Source organism: Salvelinus namaycush, unplaced genomic scaffold (genome assembly GCF_016432855.1).
Source record: "Salvelinus namaycush isolate Seneca unplaced genomic scaffold, SaNama_1.0 Scaffold399, whole genome shotgun sequence".
Taxonomy (NCBI): Eukaryota; Metazoa; Chordata; class Actinopteri; order Salmoniformes; family Salmonidae; genus Salvelinus; species Salvelinus namaycush.
Genome location: NW_024060996.1, coordinates 63,192 through 84,116, shown reverse-complemented (window position 1 = coordinate 84,116; position 20,925 = coordinate 63,192). Strand labels below are relative to the sequence as shown.

Genomic DNA, 20,925 nt, shown 5'->3' with positions numbered 1-20,925 from the left:
ATGCCAGACTAATCTGAGAAAGAGAGAGGGAGATGTTAAAATGCCAGATTGTTCTGAGAAAGAGAGAGAAAGCAAGAGAGAGAGATGTTAAAATGACAGACTGTTCTGAGAAAGAGAGAGATGTTAAAATGCCAGACTGTTCTGAGAAAGAGATGTTAAAATGCCAGACTGTTCTGAGAAAGAGAGAGAGATGTTAAAATGCCAGACTATTCTGAGAAAGAGAGAGAGATTTTAAAATGCCAGACTGTTCTGAGAAAGAGAGAGATGTTAAAATGCCAGACTGTTCTGAGAAAGAGAGAGATTTAAAAATGCCAGACTGTTCTGAGAAAGAGAGAGATGTTAAAATGCCAGACTGTTCTGAGAAAGAGAGAGATGTTAAAATGCCAGACTGTTCTGAGAAAGAGAGAGATGTTAAAATGCCAGACGGTTCTGAGAAAGAGAGAGATGTTAAAATGCCAGACTGTTCTGAGAAAGAGAGAGATGTTAAAATGACAGACTGTTCTGAGAAAGAGAGAGAGATGTTAAAATGCCAGACTGTTCTGAGAAAGAGAGAGATGTTAAAATAACAGACTGTTCTGAGAAAGAGAGAGATGTTAAAATGCCAGACGGTTCTGAGAAAGAGAGAGATGTTAAAATGCCAGACGGTTCTGAGAAAGAGAGAGATGTTCAAATGCCAGACTGTTCTGAGAAAGAGAGAGATGTTAAAATGACAGACTGTTCTGAGAAATAGAGAGATTTTAAAATGCCAGACTGTTCTGAGAAAGAGAGAGAGAGATGTTAAAATGACAGACTGTTCTGAGAAAGAGAGAGAGATGTTAAAATGCCAGACTGTTCTGAGAAAGAGAGAGATGTTAAAATGCCAGACTGTTCTGAGAAAGAGAGAGAGTGTTAATTACAGACTGTTCTGAGAAAGAGAGAGATGGAAAAATGCCAGACTATTCTGAGAAAGAGAGAGCTGTTAAAATGCCAGACTGTTCTGAGAAAGAGAGAGATGTTAAAATGCCAGACTGTTCTGAGAAAGAGAGAGATGTTAAAATCCAGACTGTTCTGAGAAAGAGAGAGAGATTTTAAAATGCCAGACTGTTCTGAGAAAGAGAGAGAGATGTTAAAATCCAGAATGTCTGAGAAAGAGAGAGATGTTAAAATGCCAGACTGTTCTGAGAAAGAGAGAGATGTTAAAATGCCAAACTGTTCTGAGAAAGAGAGAGATGTTAAAATGCCAGACTGTTCTGAGAAAGAGAGAGATGTTAAAATGCCAGACTGTTCTGAGAAAGAGAGAGATGTTAAAATGCAGACTGTTCTGAGAAAGAGAGAGATGTTAAAATGCCAGACTGTTCTGAAAAGAGAGAGATGTTAAAATGCCAGACTGTTCTGAGAAAGAGAGAGATGTTCAAATGCCAGACTGTTCTGAGAAAGAGAGAGATGTTAAAATGACAGACTGTTCTGAGAAATAGAGAGATGTTAAAATGCCAGACTGTTCTGAGAAAGAGAGAGAGAGATGTTAAATGACAGACTGTTCTGAGAAAGAGAGAGAGATGTTAAAATGCCAGACTGTTCTGAGAAAGAGAGAGATTGTTAAATGCCAGACTGTTCTGAGAAAGAGAGAGATGTTAAAATGCCAGACTGTTCTGAGAAAGAGGGAGATGTTATAATGCCAGATGTTCTGAGAAAGAGAGAGATGTAAAATGCCAACGTGTCTGAGAAAGAGAGAGATGTTAAAATGCAGACTGTCTGAGAAAGGAGAGATGTTAAAATGCCAGACTGTTCTGAGAAAGAGAGAGATGTTAAAATGCCAGACTGTTCTGAGAAAGAGAGAGATGTAAAAATGCCAGACGTGTCTGAGAAAAGAGGGAGATGTTAAAATGCCAGACTGTTCTGAGAAAGAGAGAGATGTTAAAATGCCAGACTGTTCTGAGCAAGAGAGAGATGTTAAAATGACAGACTGTTCTGAGAAAGAGAGAGATGTTAAAATGACAGACTATTCTGAGAAAGAGAGAGATGTAAAAATGCCAGACTGTTCTGAGAAAGAGAGAGATGTTAAAATGCCAGACTGTTCTGAGAAAGAGAGAGATGTTAAAATGCCAGACTGTTCTGAGAAAGAGGGAGATGTTATAATGCCAGACTGTTCTGAGAAAGAGAGAGATATTAAAATGCCAGACTGTTCTGAGAAAGAGAGAGAGATGTTAAAATGACAGATTGTTCTGAGAAAGAGAGAGAAAGCAAGAGAGAGATGTTAAAATGACAGACTGTTCTGAGAGAGAGAGAGAGAGATGTTAAAATGACAGACTAATCTGAAAAAGAGAGAGAGAGATGTTAAAATGCCAGACTAATCTGAGAAAGAGAGAGGGAGATGTTAAAATGCCAGATTGTTCTGAGAAAGAGAGAGAAAGCAAGAGAGAGAGATGTTAAAATGACGACTGTTCTGAGAAAGAGAGAGATGTTAAAATGCCAGACTGTTCTGAGAGAGAGAGATGTTAAAATGCCAGACTGTTTTGAGAAGAGAGAGAGATGTTAAAATGCCAGACTTTCTGAGAAAGAGAGAGAGATTTAAAAGCCGACTGTTCTGAGAAAGAGAGAGATGTTTAAAATGCCAGACTGTTCTGAGAAAGAGAGAGATGTTAAAATGCCAGACTGTTCTGGAAAGAGAGAGATGTAAAAATGCCAGACTGTTCTGAGAAAGAGAGAGATGTTAAAATGCCAGACTGTTTGAGAAAGAGAGAGATGTTAAAATGCCAGACTGCGTTTACAGACGGTTCTGAGAAAGGAGAGATGTTAAAATGCCAGACTGTTCTGAGAAAGAGAGAGATGTTAAATGACAGACTGTTCTGAGAAAAGAGAGAGAGATGTTAAAATGCCAGGACTGTTCTGAGAAAGAGAGAGATGTTAAAATAACAGAACTGTTCTGAGAAAGAGAGAGATGTTAAAATGCCAGAGGTCTGAGAAAGAGAGAGATGTTAAAATGCCAGACGGTTCTGAGAAGAGAGAGATGTTCAAATGCCAGACGTTCTGAGAAAGAGAGAGATGTTAAAATGACAGACTGTTCTGAGAAATAGAGAGATTTTAAAATGCCAGACTGTTCTGAGAAAGAGAGAGAGAGATGTTAAAATGACAGACTGTTCTGAGAAAGAGAGAGAGATGTTAAAATGCCAGACTGTTCTGAGAAAGAGAGAGATGTTAAAATGCCAGACTGTTCTGAGAAAGAGAGAGATGTTAAATTACAGACTGTTCTGAGAAAGAGAGAGATGGAAAAATGCCAGACTATTCTGAGAAAGAGAGAGCTGTTAAAATGCCAGACTGTTCTGAGAAAGAGAGAGATGTTAAAATGCCAGACTGTTCTGAGAAAGAGAGAGATGTTAAAATCCAGACTGTTCTGAGAAAGAGAGAGAGATTTTAAAATGCCAGACTGTTCTGAGAAAGAGAGAGAGATGTTAAAATCCAGACTGTTCTGAGAAAGAGAGAGATGTTAAAATGCCAGACTGTTCTGAGAAAGAGAGAGATGTTAAAATGCCAAACTGTTCTGAGAAAGAGAGAGATGTTAAAATGCCAGACTGTTCTGAGAAAGTGAGAGATGTTAAAATGCCAGACTGTTCTGAGAAAGAGAGAGATGTTAAAATGCCAGACTGTTCTGAGAAAGAGAGAGATGTTAAAATGCCAGACTGTTCTGAAAAAGAGAGAGATGTTAAAATGCCAGACTGTTCTGAGAAAGAGAGAGATGTTCAAATGCCAGACTGTTCTGAGAAAGAGAGAGATGTTAAAATGACAGACTGTTCTGAGAAATAGAGAGATGTTAAAATGCCAGACTGTTCTGAGAAAGAGAGAGAGAGATGTTAAAATGACAGACTGTTCTGAGAAAGAGAGAGAGATGTTAAAATGCCAGACTGTTCTGAGAAAGAGAGAGATGTTAAAATGCCAGACTGTTCTGAGAAAGAGAGAGATGTTAAAATGCCAGACTGTTCTGAGAAAGAGGGAGATGTTATAATGCCAGACTGTTCTGAGAAAGAGAGAGATGTTAAAATGCCAAACTGTTCTGAGAAAGAGAGAGATGTTAAAATGCCAGACTGTTCTGAGAAAGAGAGATATGTTAAAATGCCAGACTGTTCTGAGAAAGAGAGAGATGTTAAAATGCCAGACTGTTCTGAGAAAGAGAGAGATGTTAAAATGCCAGACTGTTCTGAAAAAGAGAGAGATGTTAAAATGCCAGACGGTTCTGAGAAAGAGAGAGATGTTCAAATGCCAGACTGTTCTGAGAAAGAGAGAGATGTTAAAATGACAGACTGTTCTGAGAAATAGAGAGATGTTAAAATGCCAGACTGTTCTGAGAAAGAGAGAGAGAGATGTTAAAATGACAGACTGTTCTGAGAAAGAGAGAGAGATGTTAAAATGCCAGACTGTTCTGAGAAAGAGAGAGATGTTAAAATAACAGACTGTTCTGAGAAAGAGAGAGATGTTAAAATGCCAGACTGTTCTGAGAAAGAGAGAGATGTTAAATTACAGACTGTTCTGAGAAAGAGAGAGATGGAAAAATGCCAGACTATTCTGAGAAAGAGAGAGCTGTTAAAATGCCAGACTGTTCTGAGAAAGAGAGAGATGTTAAAATGCCAGACTGTTCTGAGAAAGAGAGAGATGTTAAAATCCAGACTGTTCTGAGAAAGAGAGAGAGATTTTAAAATGCCAGACTGTTCTGAGAAAGAGAGAGAGATGTTAAAATCCAGACTGTTCTGAGAAAGAGAGAGATGTTAAAATGCCAGACTGTTCTGAGAAAGAGAGAGATGTTAAAATGCCAAACTGTTCTGAGAAAGAGAGAGAGATGTTAAAATGCCAGACTGTTCTGAGAAAGAGAGAGATGTTAAAATGACAGACTGTTCTGAGAAAGAGAGAGAGATGTTAAAATGCCAGACTGTTCTGAGAAAGAGAGAGATGTTAAAATGAAAGACTGTTTTGAGAAAGAGAGAGAGATGTTAAAATGCCAGACTGTTCTGAGAAAGAGAGAGATGTTAAAATGACAGACTGTTCTGAGAAAGAGAGAGAGAGATGTTAAAATGCCAGACTGTTCTGAGAAAGAGAGAGATGTTAAATTGCCAGACTGTTCTGACAAAGAGAGAGATGTTAAAATGCCAGACTGCTCTGAGAAAGAGAGAGAGAGAGATGTTAAAACTTCTACTTGGTCACAATCCCGGATCCGGGAGCACCATCATCAGTAAAAAAGCTGACTAGCATAGCCTAGCATAGCGCCACAAGTAAATACTAGCATCTAAATATCATTAAATCACAAGTCCAAGACACCAGATGAAAGATACACATCTTGTGAATCCAGCCATCATTTCTGATTTTTTAAATGTTTTACAGGGAAGACACAATATGTATTTCTATTAGCTAACCACGATAGCTACCAATTCCCCACCATTTTTTTCCTGCATAGGTAGCGATCACAAATTCGACCAAATAAAGATATAAATAGTCACTAACCAAGAAACAACTTCATCAGATGACAGTCTGATAACATATTTATTGTATAGCATATGTTTTGTTAGAAAAATGTGCATATTTCAGGTATAAATCATAGTTTTACATTGCAGCCACCATCACAACTCTCACCAAAGCAACTAGAATAACTACAGAGACCAACGTGAATTACCTAAATACTCATCATAAAACATTTATGAAAAATACACAGCGTACAGCAAATGAAAGACAAAGATCTTGTGAATCCAGCCAATATTTCAGATTTTTTAAGTGTTTTACAGCGAAAACACAATATAGCATTATATTATCTTACTACAATAGCCAACCACACAACAGCATTGATTCAAGCCAACAATAGCGATAACGAATAAACGGGCAAAAGATATTAATTTTTTCACTAACCTTCTTCAAACTTCTTCAGATGACAGTCCTATAACATCATATTACACAATACATATAGAGTTTGTTCGAAAATGTGCATATTTAGCGGCACAAATCGTGGTTATACAATGAGAATAGTAGCCAAGCTGCCAACAAAATGTCGGGAGAAATCTTGGGAGAGGCATCTAATCTAATCAGTAACTAATCATAAACTTGACTAAAAAATACAGGTTGGACAGCAAATGAAAGATACATTAGTTCTTAATGCAACCGCTGTGTTCGATTTTTAAAATTAACGTTACTACGACATACAGCGTGCGTTAAAGCGAGACCGCACCGAAATTAATGGCGGAATAGTAGTTTGACATTTTTCAACAGAACAATGAATTAACATCATAAATAGTTCTTACTTTTTGATGAGCTTCCATCAGAATCTTGGGCAAGTTGTCCTTTGTCCAGAAGAATCGTTGCTCGGTTGTAGATTGTCGCCTTCAACTTTGGAATTAGCAGTAAACATTAGCCATGTGGCGAAGAAGTGCCCAACTCACTATAACGCAGCACAAAGAAATATCCGAAAATCGCAATATACTGATATAAACTGATATAACTCGGTTTAAAATAACTACATTATGATGTCTTTAACACCTATATCGAATAAAATCAGAGCCGGATATATCTAAGGCCTATAACGGGAGCTTTCCAGAACGCCATCCTGAGGTCTGTCTTGCGTCATGGCGAATGTTGAAAAGAGTGTACCCCACGTACCCAGAACCTTTATATGGCCTCAGATCTGCCTAGCAACTCCATTTCAATTCTCACTACTTGCTGACATCTAGGGGAAGGTGTATGCAGTGCATGTCGACCAATAGAACACATGCAAATTAATAAACTGACCCTAGAACAGACTGCCTGATTTCAGATTTCTCACTTCCTGACATGAAGTTTGCTCCAACTTGAGTTCTGTTTTACTCACAGATATAATTCAAACGGTTTTAGAAACTAGAGAGTGTTTTCCATCCAATAGTAATAATAATATGCATATTGTACGAGCAAGAATTGAGTACGAGGCAGTTTAATTTGGGAACGAAATTTTTACAAAGTGAAAACAGCACCCCCTATTGAGAAAAGGTTAAAATGCCAGACTATTCTGAGGGGGTGGATACTGCACCAGGAGCTCAGTGCTGAAAGAGACATTACTGTAGAAATCTCTCAGCACCCCCCCCCCCTTTTCTTTCTGTCTTTCTCTCCCTTTTCTCCCCATCCACCCTTTCCCCTCAGACAAGAGCCCCCGCTGCACCACATCAAAGGAGGGATAAGAGAGACGGAGAGAGCAAGAGGGTGAAGGAGAGAGAGAGAGGGAGAGGGTGGGAGAGGGTGGGAGAGAGAGAGGGAAAGGGTGGGAGAAGGTGGGAGAGAGAGGGAGAGGGAGAAGGTGGGAGAGGGTGGGAGAGAGAGAGGGAGAGAGAGGGAGAGGGTGGGAGAGGGTGGGAGAGAGAGGGCGAGGGAGAGGGTGGGAGAGGGGGGGAGAGAGAGAGGGAGAGAGGGTGGGAGAGAGAGGGAGAGGGAGTGAGAGGGTGAGAGAGAGAGAGAGAGAGAGAGAAAGGGAGAGGGTGGGAGAGAGAGGGAGAGGGTGGGAGAGGGTGAGGGAGAGAGAGGGAGAGGGTGGGAGAGGGTGGGAGAGAGAGGGTGAGGGTTGGAGAGGGTGGCTGAGAGAGGGAGAGGGTGGGAGAGAGAGGGAGAGGGTGAGAGAGGGTGGGAGAGGGTGAGAGAGGGTGGGCGAGAGAGAGAGGGAGAGGGTGGGAGAGAGAGGGAGAGGGTGAGAGAGGGTGAGAGAGAGAGGGGGAGGGTGGGAGGGAGAGGGTGAGAGAGGGTGGGAGAGGGTGGGAGAGGGAGGGAGAGGGTGGGAGAGGGTGGGAGAGAGAGGGAGAGGGTGGGAGAGAGAGGGAGAGGGTGGGAGAGGGAGGGAGAGGGTGGGAGAGAGAGGGAGAGCGTGGGAGAGAGAGGGAGAGGGTGGGAGAGACTAGGGGCTGACTTCTCCCTCCCTCTAGAGCAGTTATTTTTCTTCTGTTGGAGGCATGAAAGAGATGTGAGCCCAGTTCTAGAGCTCCATCATGATAGAGAGAAACACAACCTCTCTCTCTCTCTTCCCTTAGTGCTGGGGAAAATACTGAGAGAAAAATACACCGTTTCAGAGCACTGTAGACACATATATATATACACACTGTGCTACATGTCCACATCGTCCAACGTTGTGTTTGATTAGAAAGTGAACATCTCAATTAACCTGCCTGTCAGGACCTGCTATCTCTGTTTTCTCCTTTCTTCAGAGGGAAGGTAAGAGGAGGGACATCAAAGCCTCCTTTTCTAGAAGTGTTTGTGCGTGTGTATGTGTGTGTGTGAGGGAGAAAGAGAGAGACAGAGAGAGACGAGACCAGCAGCCACTCTAAATCAATGAATTACAGTCTGTGTCCATTCACACAGCATGCTGCTTTACTGAAATCTACAACCTAAAAGGGTCCTTTGGCTGTCCCCATAGGAGAACCCTTTGAAGAACCCTTTTTGGTTCCAGGTAGAACCCTACATGGAACCCAACAGAGATCTACCTGGAACAGAAAAGGGAGCTAAAAAGGGTTATCCTAGAGTGTGCCTTTTCAGATGTGTCCCTTGTACCTCTCTCCATGCCCACCCAGACTTGTATCAGGCACTCAGAAAGAATGGAGAGAGAGAGAAGGAGGGTGGGGGTGTGAAGTGGAAGAGAAAAGGGGGAGGAGGGAAGAGGAGAGGAGTGTCCACTGCAGATCCTATCCTACCAGGGTAGATTGCACAGGGTCAGGTCATTGAGGTCCCTCTCTGTGTGTGTTATACTGCATTACTAAAGAGGAAAGGAGGGGAGAGAACTAGGGAGAAGGGAGGGAGGGAGAGAGAGAGAGAGAGAGAGATGGTGGGGCAAAGAAGAAAGCTGCAAGAGGAAAGAGCATTGGCACAGATATTGGTTCTCAATTTCATCCATCAGGTTTTTCCCTCACAATTGTCAAACATGAGTGGTCAAGTGTGTGCATGTTAGAACGGCCACAGGGGGTAGAGTATAACTCTGCCAGCGAAAAGCAAAGCAGAAAGAAATGCATTATGCCATGGTCACGTTGAGTCAAAGTAATATGATCCCTCTGGTTGATATATTTTGTGTAATGAAGGATCAGACACAGCTGGGGATCTATCCCTGTGTGTGTGTGTTTGTGTGTGTGTGTGTGCGTGCGTGTGTGTGTGTGTGTGTGTGTGTGTGTGTGTGTGTGTGTGTGTGTGTGTGTGTGTGTGTGTGTGTGTGTGTGTGTGTGTGTGTGTGTGTGTGTGTGTGTGTGTGTGTGTGTGTGTGTGTGTGTACCTAAACCCACCCTAGGTGCAGAGAAGGTGCTGATTTGTGTGAAACAATGACAGGTTTGTTGGCTGCAACCCTCGCGTGCTGATACTGAGGAGGATTACCTGGATCACACTCACACACAGAGGCGCACACGCACGCTACACACACAAACACATAGACACACACACACATACACAGACAGACACACAGATGCACAGACACACACATACGGACTCATGCAGACACACAGACACTCACTCCTCTCGTTGGTCAAACCACAGGAGGAGCTTGTCATTAAGTTCCCTACAGAGCTCTCAGGGTGTCATTTACTAAGATAACAGAACAAATTAGGCTGGAATTCATTATTTGATTTTAGAAGGGGGGATACTCTATTTACCTTTTGTATGGAAACCAAGGATTAGATATTGTAAATTGTGACAGTGTTTCGTGAACAGAGCTAGTGATGGTGAGTGTGTATACAGTACACGTGTCCTATGGGTATGAGCGTGTATGGACGATTTGTAAAGATTTCATGCTGTCTGACAGACAAACACCCAAACCTGATCCCCGAAACTCAACAGCAAAGAACAGAAAAAAAGAAACACGCAAAACATGTATTGTTTAAAAGTTCAGTTGTCACGTTCCTGACCTGTTTTCTGTTAGTTTTTGTATGTGTTAGTTGGTCAGGACGTGAGTTTGGGTGGGCAGTCTATGTTTTGTGTTTCTATGTTGGTTTATGGGTACCTGATATGGTTCTCAATTAGAGGCAGGTGGTTTTCATCTCCTCTGATTGAGAATCATATTAAGGTAGGTGTTTTCACTTTGTTTGTCGTGGGTGGTTGTCTCCTGTGTCAGTGTCTGTGTATGTTACGCCACACGGGACTGTTTCGGTTTGTTTGTTCGTTCGTTCGGTTTATGTAGTCTGTTCCTGTTTCATGCGTTCTTCGTGTCATGTAAGTTCTTATGTTCAGGTGCGTCTACGTCGTTTGTTGTTTTGTAGTTTGTTAAAGTGTTTTCGTGTTTTTTCGTCTTTACTTTAATAAATTATGTCTTATCACAACGCTGCGTCTTGGTTCAATCCATGCTCCTCCTCTTCGGATAAAGAGGAAGAGGAGAATCGTTACAGAACCACCCACCTTACCAGAACCAAGCAGCGTGAATTCGAGCAGTGGCCTGCTACACAGGATTATTGGAGTTGGGAGGAAATATTGGACGGAAAAGGTCCATGGGCACCGCCGGGAGAATATCGCCGTCCCAAAGCTGAGCTGGAGGCAGCGAAAGCAGAGAGGCGGCGATATGAGGAGGCAGCAAGGAGACGTGGCTGGAAGCCGGAGAATCAAGCTCAAGACCGGAGTTAAGAAGGTACGCGGCTAGCACGGAAGCCCGTGAAGAAACCCCAAAAATGTCTTGGGGGGGGGGGCTAAGAGGTAGTGGGCCAAGGGCAGGTAGGAGACCTGCGCCCACTTCTCAGGCTAACCGTGGAGAGCGGGAGTACGGGCAGACACCGTGTTACGCAGTAGAGCGCACGGTGTCTCCTGTACGTGTGCATAGCCCGGTGCGGGTTATTCCACTTCCCCGCACTGGTAGGGCTAGATTGAACATTGAGCCAAGTGCCATGAAGCCGGCTCTACATATCTGGCCACCAGTGCGTCTCCTCGGGCCGGCTTACATGGCACCAGCCTTACGCATGGTGTCCCCGGTTCGCCTACATAGCCCGGTGCGGGTTATTCCACCTCCCCGCACTGGTCGGGCGACGGGGAGTATTCAACCAGGTAAGGTTGGGCAGGCTCAATGCTCAAGGGAGCCAGTACGCCTGCACGGTCCGGTATTTCCGGCGCCACCTTCCCGCCCCAGCCTAGTACCACCAGTGCCTACACCACGCACCAGGCTTCCAGTGCGTTTCCAGAGCCCTGTTCCTCCTCCACGCACTCTCCCTATGGTGCGTGTCTCCAGCCCAGTGCCTCCAGTTCCGGCACCACGCACTAAGCCACCTGTGCGTCTCCAGAGCCCTGTACGCACTGTTCCTTCTCCCCGCACTCGCCCTGAGGTGCGTGCCCTTAGCCCGGTACCACCAGTGCCGGTACCACGCACCAGGCCTATAGTGCGCTTCGAGAGGTCAGTGTGCCCTGTCCCTGCTCCCCGCACTAGCCTGAAGGTGCGTGTCCTTAGCCCGGTGCCTCCAGTTCCGGCATCACGCACCAGGCCTACAGTGCGCCTCATCCGGCCAGAGCCATCCGTCTCCCCAGCGCCATCTGAGCCATCCGTCTCCCCAGCGCCATCTGAGCCATCCGTCTCCCCAGCGCCATCTGAGCCATCCGTCTCCCCAGCGCTATCTGAGCCATCCGTCTGCCCAGTGCCGTCTGAGCCATCCGTCTGTCCCGAGCCATTAGAGCCGCCCGTCTGTCCCGAGCCGTCAGAGCCGTTAGTCAGTCAGGAGCCGCTAGAGCCATTCGTCAGTCAGGATCTGCCAGAGCCGCCAAACAGACAGGATCTGCCAGAGCCGCCAACCAGACAGGATCTGCCAGAGCCGCCAACCAGACAGGATCTGCCAGAGCCGCCAACCAGACAGGATCTGCCAGAGCCGCCAATCAGACAGGATCTGCCAGAGCCGCCAACCAGACAGGATCTGCCAGAGCCGCCAACCAGACAGGATCTGCCAGAGCCGCCAACCAGCCATGAGCGTCCAGAGCCGCCAGCCAGCCATGAGCGTCCAGAGCCGTCAGCCAGCCATGAGCGTCCAGAGCCGTCAGCCAGCCATGAGCGTCCAGAGCCGTCAGCCAGCCATGAGCGTCCAGAGCCGTCAGCCAGCCATGAGCGTCCAGAGCCGTCAGCCAGCCATGAGCGTCCAGAGCCGTCAGCCAGCCATGAGCGTCCAGAGCCGTCAGCCAGCCATGAGCGTCCAGAGCCGTCAGCCAGCCATGAGCGTCTAGAGCCGTCAGCCAGCCATGAGCGTCCAGAGCCGTCAGCCAGCCATGAGCAGCCCCTCAGCCCGGAGCTGTCATTAATCCAGAACTGCCCCTCAGTCCAGAGCTGTCTCTCTGTCCGGAGCTGCCCTTCAGTCCGGAGTTGCCCCTCTATCCTGAGCTACCTCTCTATCCTGACCTACCTCTCTGTCTTGAGCTATCTCTCTGTCCTGTGCTACCTTATCCTGGTGCTGCCCCTTATCTTGATGTTACCATTTAAATTAAGTGGGTGTAATAGGAGGGTGGTCATTCTAAGGGGGAGACGTAAGCTGGGATTGACTATGGTGGGGTGGGGACCTCGCCCAGAGCCTGAGCCACCACCGTGGTCAGATGCCCACCCAGACCCTCCCCTAGACTTTGTGCTGGTGCGCCCGGAGTTCGCACCTTAAGGGGGGGGTTATGTCACGTTCCTGACCTGTTTTCTGTTAGTTTTTGTATGTGTTAGTTGGTCAGGACGTGAGTTTGGGTGGGCAGTCTATGTTTTGTGTTTCTATGTTGGTTTATGGGTACCTGATATGGTTCTCAATTACAGGCAGGTGGTTTTCATCTCCTCTGATTGAGAATCATATTAAGGTAGGTGTTTTCACTTTGTTTGTCGTGGGTGGTTGTCTCCTGTGTCAGTGTCTGTGTATGTTACGCCACACGGGACTGTTTCGGTTTGTTTGTTCGTTCGTTCGGTTTATGTAGTCTGTTCCTGTTTCATGCGTTCTTCGTGTCATGTAAGTTCTTATGTTCAGGTGCGTCTACGTCGTTTGTTGTTTTGTAGTTTGTTAAAGTGTTTTCGTGTTTTTTCGTCTTTACTTTAATAAATTATGTCTTATCACAACGCTACGTCTTGGTTCAATCCATGCTCCTCCTCTTCGGATGAAGAGGAAGAGGAGAATCGTTACATCAGTTGATTTCATTCTCTTGTTGTTTGCTTTCTGCATGGCCCCTGGAGGTTGTGGAAGCAGAGGGATATGGGTAGAGGGGCTTGGGATTGGGGGGCCTGAGGGAGGGGATAGGGGTGAAAGGGTTGAGGAGCCAAAATCAAAAGAGTATGCCGGAATATGTTCTGGGGAACATTGGGTCTGACTTAATCATCCCCTGACGTTATCGTAAACACTGAATCTGATTTGATGTAATTGGGTTTGTAGTGAGGGTAAATACTGAAATGTAGACCCCTCGCATATTCAACAACATCTTTTCTCCTCCTCCAGTCCTCCAGTCCTCCAGTCCTCCAGTCCTCCAGTCCTGCAGTCCTCCAGTCCTCCAGTCCTGCAGTCCTCCAGTCCTCCAGTCCTGCAGTCCTCCAGTCCTCCAGTCCTGCAGTCCTCCAGTCCTCCAGTCCTCCAGTCCTGCAGTCCTCCAGTCCTCCAGTCCTCCAGTCCTCCAGTCCTGCAGTCCTCCACTCCTCCAGTCCTCCACTCCTCCAGTCCTCCAGTCCTCCAGTCCTGCAGTCCTCCACTCCTGCAGTCCTCCAGTCCTCCACTCCTGCAGTCCTCCAGTCCTCCAGTCCTGCAGTCCTCCACTCCTCCAGTCCTCCAGTCCTCCAGTCCTCCAGTCCTGCAGTCCTCCACTCCTGCAGTCCTCCAGTCCTCCACTCCTGCAGTCCTCCAGTACTCCAGTCCTCCAGTCCTCCAGTCCTCCACTCCTGCAGTCCTCCAGTCCTCCAGTCCTCCAGTACTCCAGTCCTGCAGTCCTCCAGTCCTCCAGTCCTCCAGTCCTCCAGTACTCCAGTCCTCCAGTCCTCCAGTCCTCCAGTCCTCCAGTACTCCAGTCCTGCAGTCCTCCAGTACTCCAGTCCTCCAGTCCTCCAGTCCAGAAGGGTTGTTCTTCATTCGGCCTCTTGTGAAAACGGAAAGTCTTAAACAATTTCCATAATGTTGTTTTGTTGGACCGTGCCGTCTTTGCCGTGATTTTTCTTGGGGGTTATTTGGTAATTCGATTTCAGAGAAAGAAATGCAAGAGAAAGGCAAAGGGAGTGATGTATATTTTTGAAAAACCTTTCAATCGATTTCCTGGCCTTGGTTTTGAGTTACTTCACATTTGTGGTTATGGATCGTCAACAAAGACCAACATTTCTCCCGTCTTCCCCTCCTGTCTCACCCTTCCTCCCCCTCCTAGGACTCATGGCGTACAGTTAAAAGTTTGCGTCTCAGCGTCTTGTCATCCCCCTCCCTCACCCCTCCATCATTCTCAGTAATGTAGTCATGCTGATTGCATCGCCCCAACTAATGCCATTCTTCCCTATTTTAGTCCTGAGAGAGTCACAGACTGAATTCCCATTGCAGCCATTTCAATGACCCCCACTCTGACAACACACTAGATCCAAGCCCTGTTCCCTGTTCCCTATACCCAAACCACATCAGCTTCACTTGAACCATTCTGATCACATTACTTGAACAACAACACACCGGCTTCAGCCATTTACATCTTATTAAGTCCTCTATAACAGATGATATATATAAATCCTCTATAACAGATGATATATATAAATCCTCTATAACAGATTATATATATAAATCCTCTATAACAGATGATATATATAAATCCTCTATAACAGATTATATATATATAAATCCTCTATAACAGATTATATATATAAATCCTCTATAACAGATTATATATATATAAATCCTCTATAACAGATTATATATATAAGTCCTCTGTAACAGATTATATATATAAATCCTCTGTAACAGATTATATATATAAATCCTCTATAACAGATTATATATATAAGTCCTCTATAACTGATTCAGATCAGATAGATCCCTCCTTAGCAATTAAGATAGCATTTCATTTTCAAACAATAGATTCCCTTTATCGTACTGTTCATTTATGTCAGGGAAATGTAATTAGCCTATACCCCTCAAAAGACTGCTATCCGTACACCAACCTCATTTAGCAGCCTGTTCCACACCACACCCATGGGAACTCCTATGAAGCCAGGCAGACGTGTAATAAGATAAGGAGGAGCTGTAATAACACTCATATTTTATCTCTTTCATTTCTTATCTTTTCATCTCAGAACTGACCTCAAAACACAAGGCAGTATATCCTGGGTGTTAAAGCAAGGCCAAACAGCTGCAGGCATGATATCTGTCTGTATCACCTGGGCCCACTTCTCTCACCATACTTCACTCCAGGATGGCTAAACTGTCTACTTTCTCAATGATCAATACAACTCTATCTTCTCATCTACACCTCATCTATATCCTCCTCCTCTACACCTCATCTATATATCCTCCTCCTCTACACCTCCTCTATATCCTCCTCCTCTACACCTCTTCTATATCCTCCTCCTCTACACCTCATCTATATCCTCCTCCTCTACACCTCATCTATATATCCTCCTCCTCTACACCTCCTCTATATCCTCCTCCTTCTCTACACCTCATCTATATCCTCCTCCTCTACACCTCTTATATATCCTCCTCCTCTACACCTCTTATATATCCTCCTCCTCTACACCTCAGCTATATCCTCCTCCTCTACACCTCATCTATATCCTCCTCCTCTACACCTCATCTATACCCTCCTCCTCTACACCTCATATACATCCTCCTCCTCTACACCTCATCTATACCCTCCTCCTCCACACCTCATATACATCCTCCTCCTCTACACCTCATCTATATCATCCTCCTCTACACCTTCTATATCCTCCTCCTCTACATCTCTTCTATACCCTCCTCCTCTACACCTTCTATATCCTCCTCCTCTACACCTATTCTATACCCTCCTCCTCTACACATCATCTATATCCTCCTCCTCTACACCTTCTATAGCCTCCTCCTCTACACCTCATCTATATCCTCCTCCTCTACACCTCCTCTATATCCTCCTCCTCTACACCTCTTCTATACCCTCCTCCTCTACACCTCATCTATACCCTCCTCCTCTACACCTTCTATATCCTCCTCCTCTTACACCTCTTCTATATCCTCCTCCTCTACACCTCATATACCTCCTCCTCTACACCTCATCTATATCCTCCTCCTCTACACCTCATCTATATCCTCCTCCTCTACACCTCATCTATATCCTCCTCCTCTACACCTCATATACCTCCTCCTCCTCTACACCTCATATACCTCCTCCTCCTCTACACCTCATCTATATATCCTCCTCCTCTACACCTCATCTATATCCTCCTCCTCTACACCTCATCTATATCCTCCTCCTCTACACCTCATCTATATATCCTCCTCCTCTACACCTCATCTATATATCCTCCTCCTCTATACCTCATCTATATCCTCCTCCTCTACACCTCATCTATATATCCTCCTCCTCTACACCTCATCTATGTCCTCCTCCTCCTCTACACCTCCTCTATATCCTCCTCCTCATATACCTCCTCCTCTACACCTCAGCTATATCCTCCTCCTCTACTCCTCCTCTATATCCTCCTCATCTACACCTCAGCTATATCCTCCTGCTCTACACCTCCTCTATATCCTCCTCCTCATATACCTCCTCCTCTACACCTCAGCTATATCCTCCTCCTCTACTCCTCCTCTATATCCTCCTCATCTAGACCTCATCTATATCCTCCTCCTCTACACCTCATCTATTTCCTCCTCCTCTACACCTCAGCTATATCCTCCTCCTCTACACCTCATCTATATATCCTCCTCCTCTACACCTCCTCTATATCCTCCTCCTCTACACCTCATCTATGTCCTCCTCCTCCTCTACCCCTCCTCTATATCCTCCTCCTCATATACCTCCTTCTCTACACCTCAGCTATATCCTCCTCCTCTACTCCTCCTCTATATCCTCCTCATCTACACCTCTTCTATATCCTCCTCCTCCTCTATATCCTCCTCATCTACACCTCAGCTATATCCTCCTCCTCTACACCTCCTCTATATCCTCCTCCTCATATACCTCCTCCTCTACTCCTCCTCTATATCCTCCTCCTCTACACCTCTTCTATATCCTCCTCCTCTACACCTCTTCTATACCCTCCTCCTCTACAGCTCATCTATATCCTCCTCCTCTACACCTTCTATATCCTCCTCCTCTACACCTCCTCTATATCCTCCTCCTCTACACCTTCTATATCCTCCTCCTCTACACCTCTTCTATACCCTCCTCCTCTACAGCTCATCTATATCCTCCTCCTCTACACCTTCTATATCCTCCTCCTCTACAGCTCATCTATATCCTCCTCCTCTACACCTTCTATATCCTCCTCCTCTACACCTCTTCTATACCCTCCTCCTCTACACCTCATCTATATCCTCCTCCTCTACACCTTCTATATCCTCCTCCTCTACACCTCTTCTATATCCTCCTCCTCTACACCTCATATACCTCCTCCTCTACACCTCATCTATATCCTCCTCCTCTACACCTCATCTATATCCTCCTCCTCTACACCTCATCTATATCCTCCTCCTCTACACCTCATCTATATCCTCCTCCTCTACACCTCATTTATATCCTCCTCCTCTACACCTCATCTATATATCCTCCTCCTCTACACCTCATCTATGTCCTCCTCATCTACACCTCATCTATGTCCTCCTCATCTACACCTCTTCTATATCCTCCTCCTTCTCTACACCTCATCTATATATCCTCCTCTACTCCTCTTCTATATCCCCCTCCTCTACACCTCATATACCTCCTCCTCCTCTACACCTCTTCTATATCCCCCTCCTCTACACCTCATATACCTCCTCCTCCTCTACACCTCATCTATATATCCTCCTCCTCTACACCTCATCTATATCCTCCTCCTCTACACCTCTTCTATATCCTCCTCCTCCTCTACACCTCATCTATATCCTCCTCCTCTACACCTCTTATATATCCTCCTCCTCTACACCTCATTTATATCCTCCTCCTCTACACCTCATCTATATATCCTCCTCCTCTACACCTCATCTATATATCCTCCTCCTCTACACCTCATCTATGTCCTCCTCATCTACACCTCATCTATGTCCTCCTCATCTACACCTCTTCTATATCCTCCTCCTCCTCTACACCTCATCTATATCCTCCTCCTCTACACCTCTTATATATCCTCCTCCTCTACACCTCTTATATATCCTCCTCCTCTACACCTCATCTATACCCTCCTCCTCTACACCTCATTTATATCCTCCTCCTCTACACCTCATCTATACCCTCCTCCTCTACACCTCATCTATATCCTCCTCCTCTACACCTCATCTATATCCTCCTCCTCTACACCTCATCTATACCCTCCTCCTCTACACCTCATATACATCCTCCTCCTCTACACCTCATCTATATCCTCCTCCTCTACACCTTCTATATCCTCCTCCTCTACATCTCTTCTATACCCTCCTCCTCTACACCTTCTATATCCTCCTCCTCTACACCTATTCTATACCCTTCTCCTCTACACATCATCTATATCCTCCTCCTCTACACCTTCTATAGCCTCCTCCTCTACACCTCTTCTATACCCTCCTCCTCTACAGCTCATCTATATCCTCCTCCTCTACACCTTCTATATCCTCCTCCTCTACACCTCATCTATATCCTCCTCCTCTACACCTTCTATATCCTCCTCCTCTACACCTCTTCTATACCCTCCTCCTCTACACCTCATCTATATCCTCCTCCTCTACACCTTCTATATCCTCCTCCTCTTACACCTCTTCTATATCCTCCTCCTCTACACCTCATATACCTCCTCCTCTACACCTCATCTATATCCTCCTCCTCTACACCTCATCTATATCCTCCTCCTCTACACCTCATCTATATCCTCCTCCTCTACACCTCATATACCTCCTCCTCCTCTACACCTCATATACCTCCTCCTCCTCTACACCTCATCTATATATCCTCCTCCTCTACACCTCATCTATATCCTCCTCCTCTACACCTCATCTATATCCTCCTCCTCTACACCTCATCTATATATCCTCCTCCTCTACACCTCATCTATATATCCTCCTCCTCTACACCTCATCTACATCCTCCTCCTCTACACCTCATCTATATCCTCCTCCTCTACACCTCATCTATATATCCTCCTCCTCTACACCTCATCTATGTCCTCCTCCTCCTCTACACCTCCTCTATATCCTCCTCCTCATATACCTCCTCCTCTACACCTCAGCTATATCCTCCTCCTCTACTCCTCCTCTATATCCTCCTCATCTACACCTCAGCTATATCCTCCTGCTCTACACCTCCTCTATATCCTCCTCCTCATATACCTCCTCCTCTACACCTCAGCTATATCCTCCTCCTCTACTCCTCCTCTATATCCTCCTCATCTAGACCTCATCTATATCCTCCTCCTCTACACCTCATCTATATCCTCCTCCTCTACACCTCAGCTATATCCTCCTCCTCTACACCTCATCTATATATCCTCCTCCTCTACACCTCCTCTATATCCTCCTCCTCTACACCTCATCTATGTCCTCCTCCTCCTCTACCCCTCCTCTATATCCTCCTCCTCATATACCTCCTTCTCTACACCTCAGCTATATCCTCCTCCTCTACTCCTCCTCTATATCCTCCTCATCTACACCTCTTCTATATCCTCCTCCTCCTCTATATCCTCCTCATCTACACCTCAGCTATATCCTCCTCCTCTACACCTCCTCTATATCCTCCTCCTCATATACCTCCTCCTCTACTCCTCCTCTATATCCTCCTCCTCTACACCTCTTCTATATCCTCCTCATCTACACCTCAGCTATATCCTCCTCCTCTACACCTCCTCTATATCCTCCTCCTCATATACCTCCTCCTCTACACCTCAGCTATATCCTCCTCCTCTACTCCTCCTCTATATCCTCCTCATCTACACCTCAGCTATATCCTCCTCCTCTACACCTCAGCTATATCCTCCTCCTCTACACCTCAGCTATATCCTCCTCCTCTACTCCTCCTCTATATCCTCCTCATCTACACCTCTTCTATATCCTCCTCCTCTACAGCTCAGCTATATCCTCCTCCTCTACTCCTCCTCTATATCCTCCTCATCTACACATCAGCTATATCCTCCTCCTCTACACCTCAGCTATATCCTCCTCCTCTACTCCTCCTCTATATCCTCCTCCTCTACACCTCAGCTATATCCTCCTCCTCTACACCTCAGCTATATCCTCCTCCTCTACTCCTCCTCTATATCCTCCTCCTCTACACCTCAGCTATATCCTCCTCCTCTACACCTCAGCTATATCCTCCTCCTCTACTCCTCCTCTATATCCTCCTCCTCTACACCTCAGCTATATCCTCCTCCTCTACTCCTCCTCTATATCCTCCTCATCTACATCTCTGCTATATCCTCCTCCTCCTCTATATCCTCCTCCTCTACCTACATTTCTATATTCTCCTCCTCCTCTATATCCTCCTCCTCCTCTATATACTCCTCTATACCCTCCTCCTTTATGTCCTCCTCATATACCTCCTCCTCCTCTACCTCCTCCTCTACTTCCTCCTCCTCTTGAGCCTTTGGCTAGTGTATTGAAGGCTTAGCGACTGGGGAGGAGGGTCTGTATATCGATGTTTCTCCCCATGGCCGTAGGATGTGTACATACACAGACAGACGGAGCACAAACTCAGACACATTGATCCCACGGCGGGGGCAGTGTTCTCTCTCTCTCTGATGTATAAATAGATGATACATAGTGATGATGATTCTCAGTGGGAGGCCTGCCTGCTGGTCTTACTGCTCTATCAGAAGGCCTCTGGCAGAGACTAGTGATTAGTAGTGGAGGATTGAGATGATGTCAAGTGAATATGTTTGAGATTTGTGTGCCCTGTTTCCGA

The 20,925-nt window shown here is 45.6% G+C and overlaps 1 pseudogene; it reads right to left on the bottom strand.

Moving 5' to 3' along the window:
• The window catches only part of LOC120040981, a 49,500-nt pseudogene that overhangs the window by 24,929 nt on the left and 3,646 nt on the right, over nucleotides 1-20,925 (bottom strand).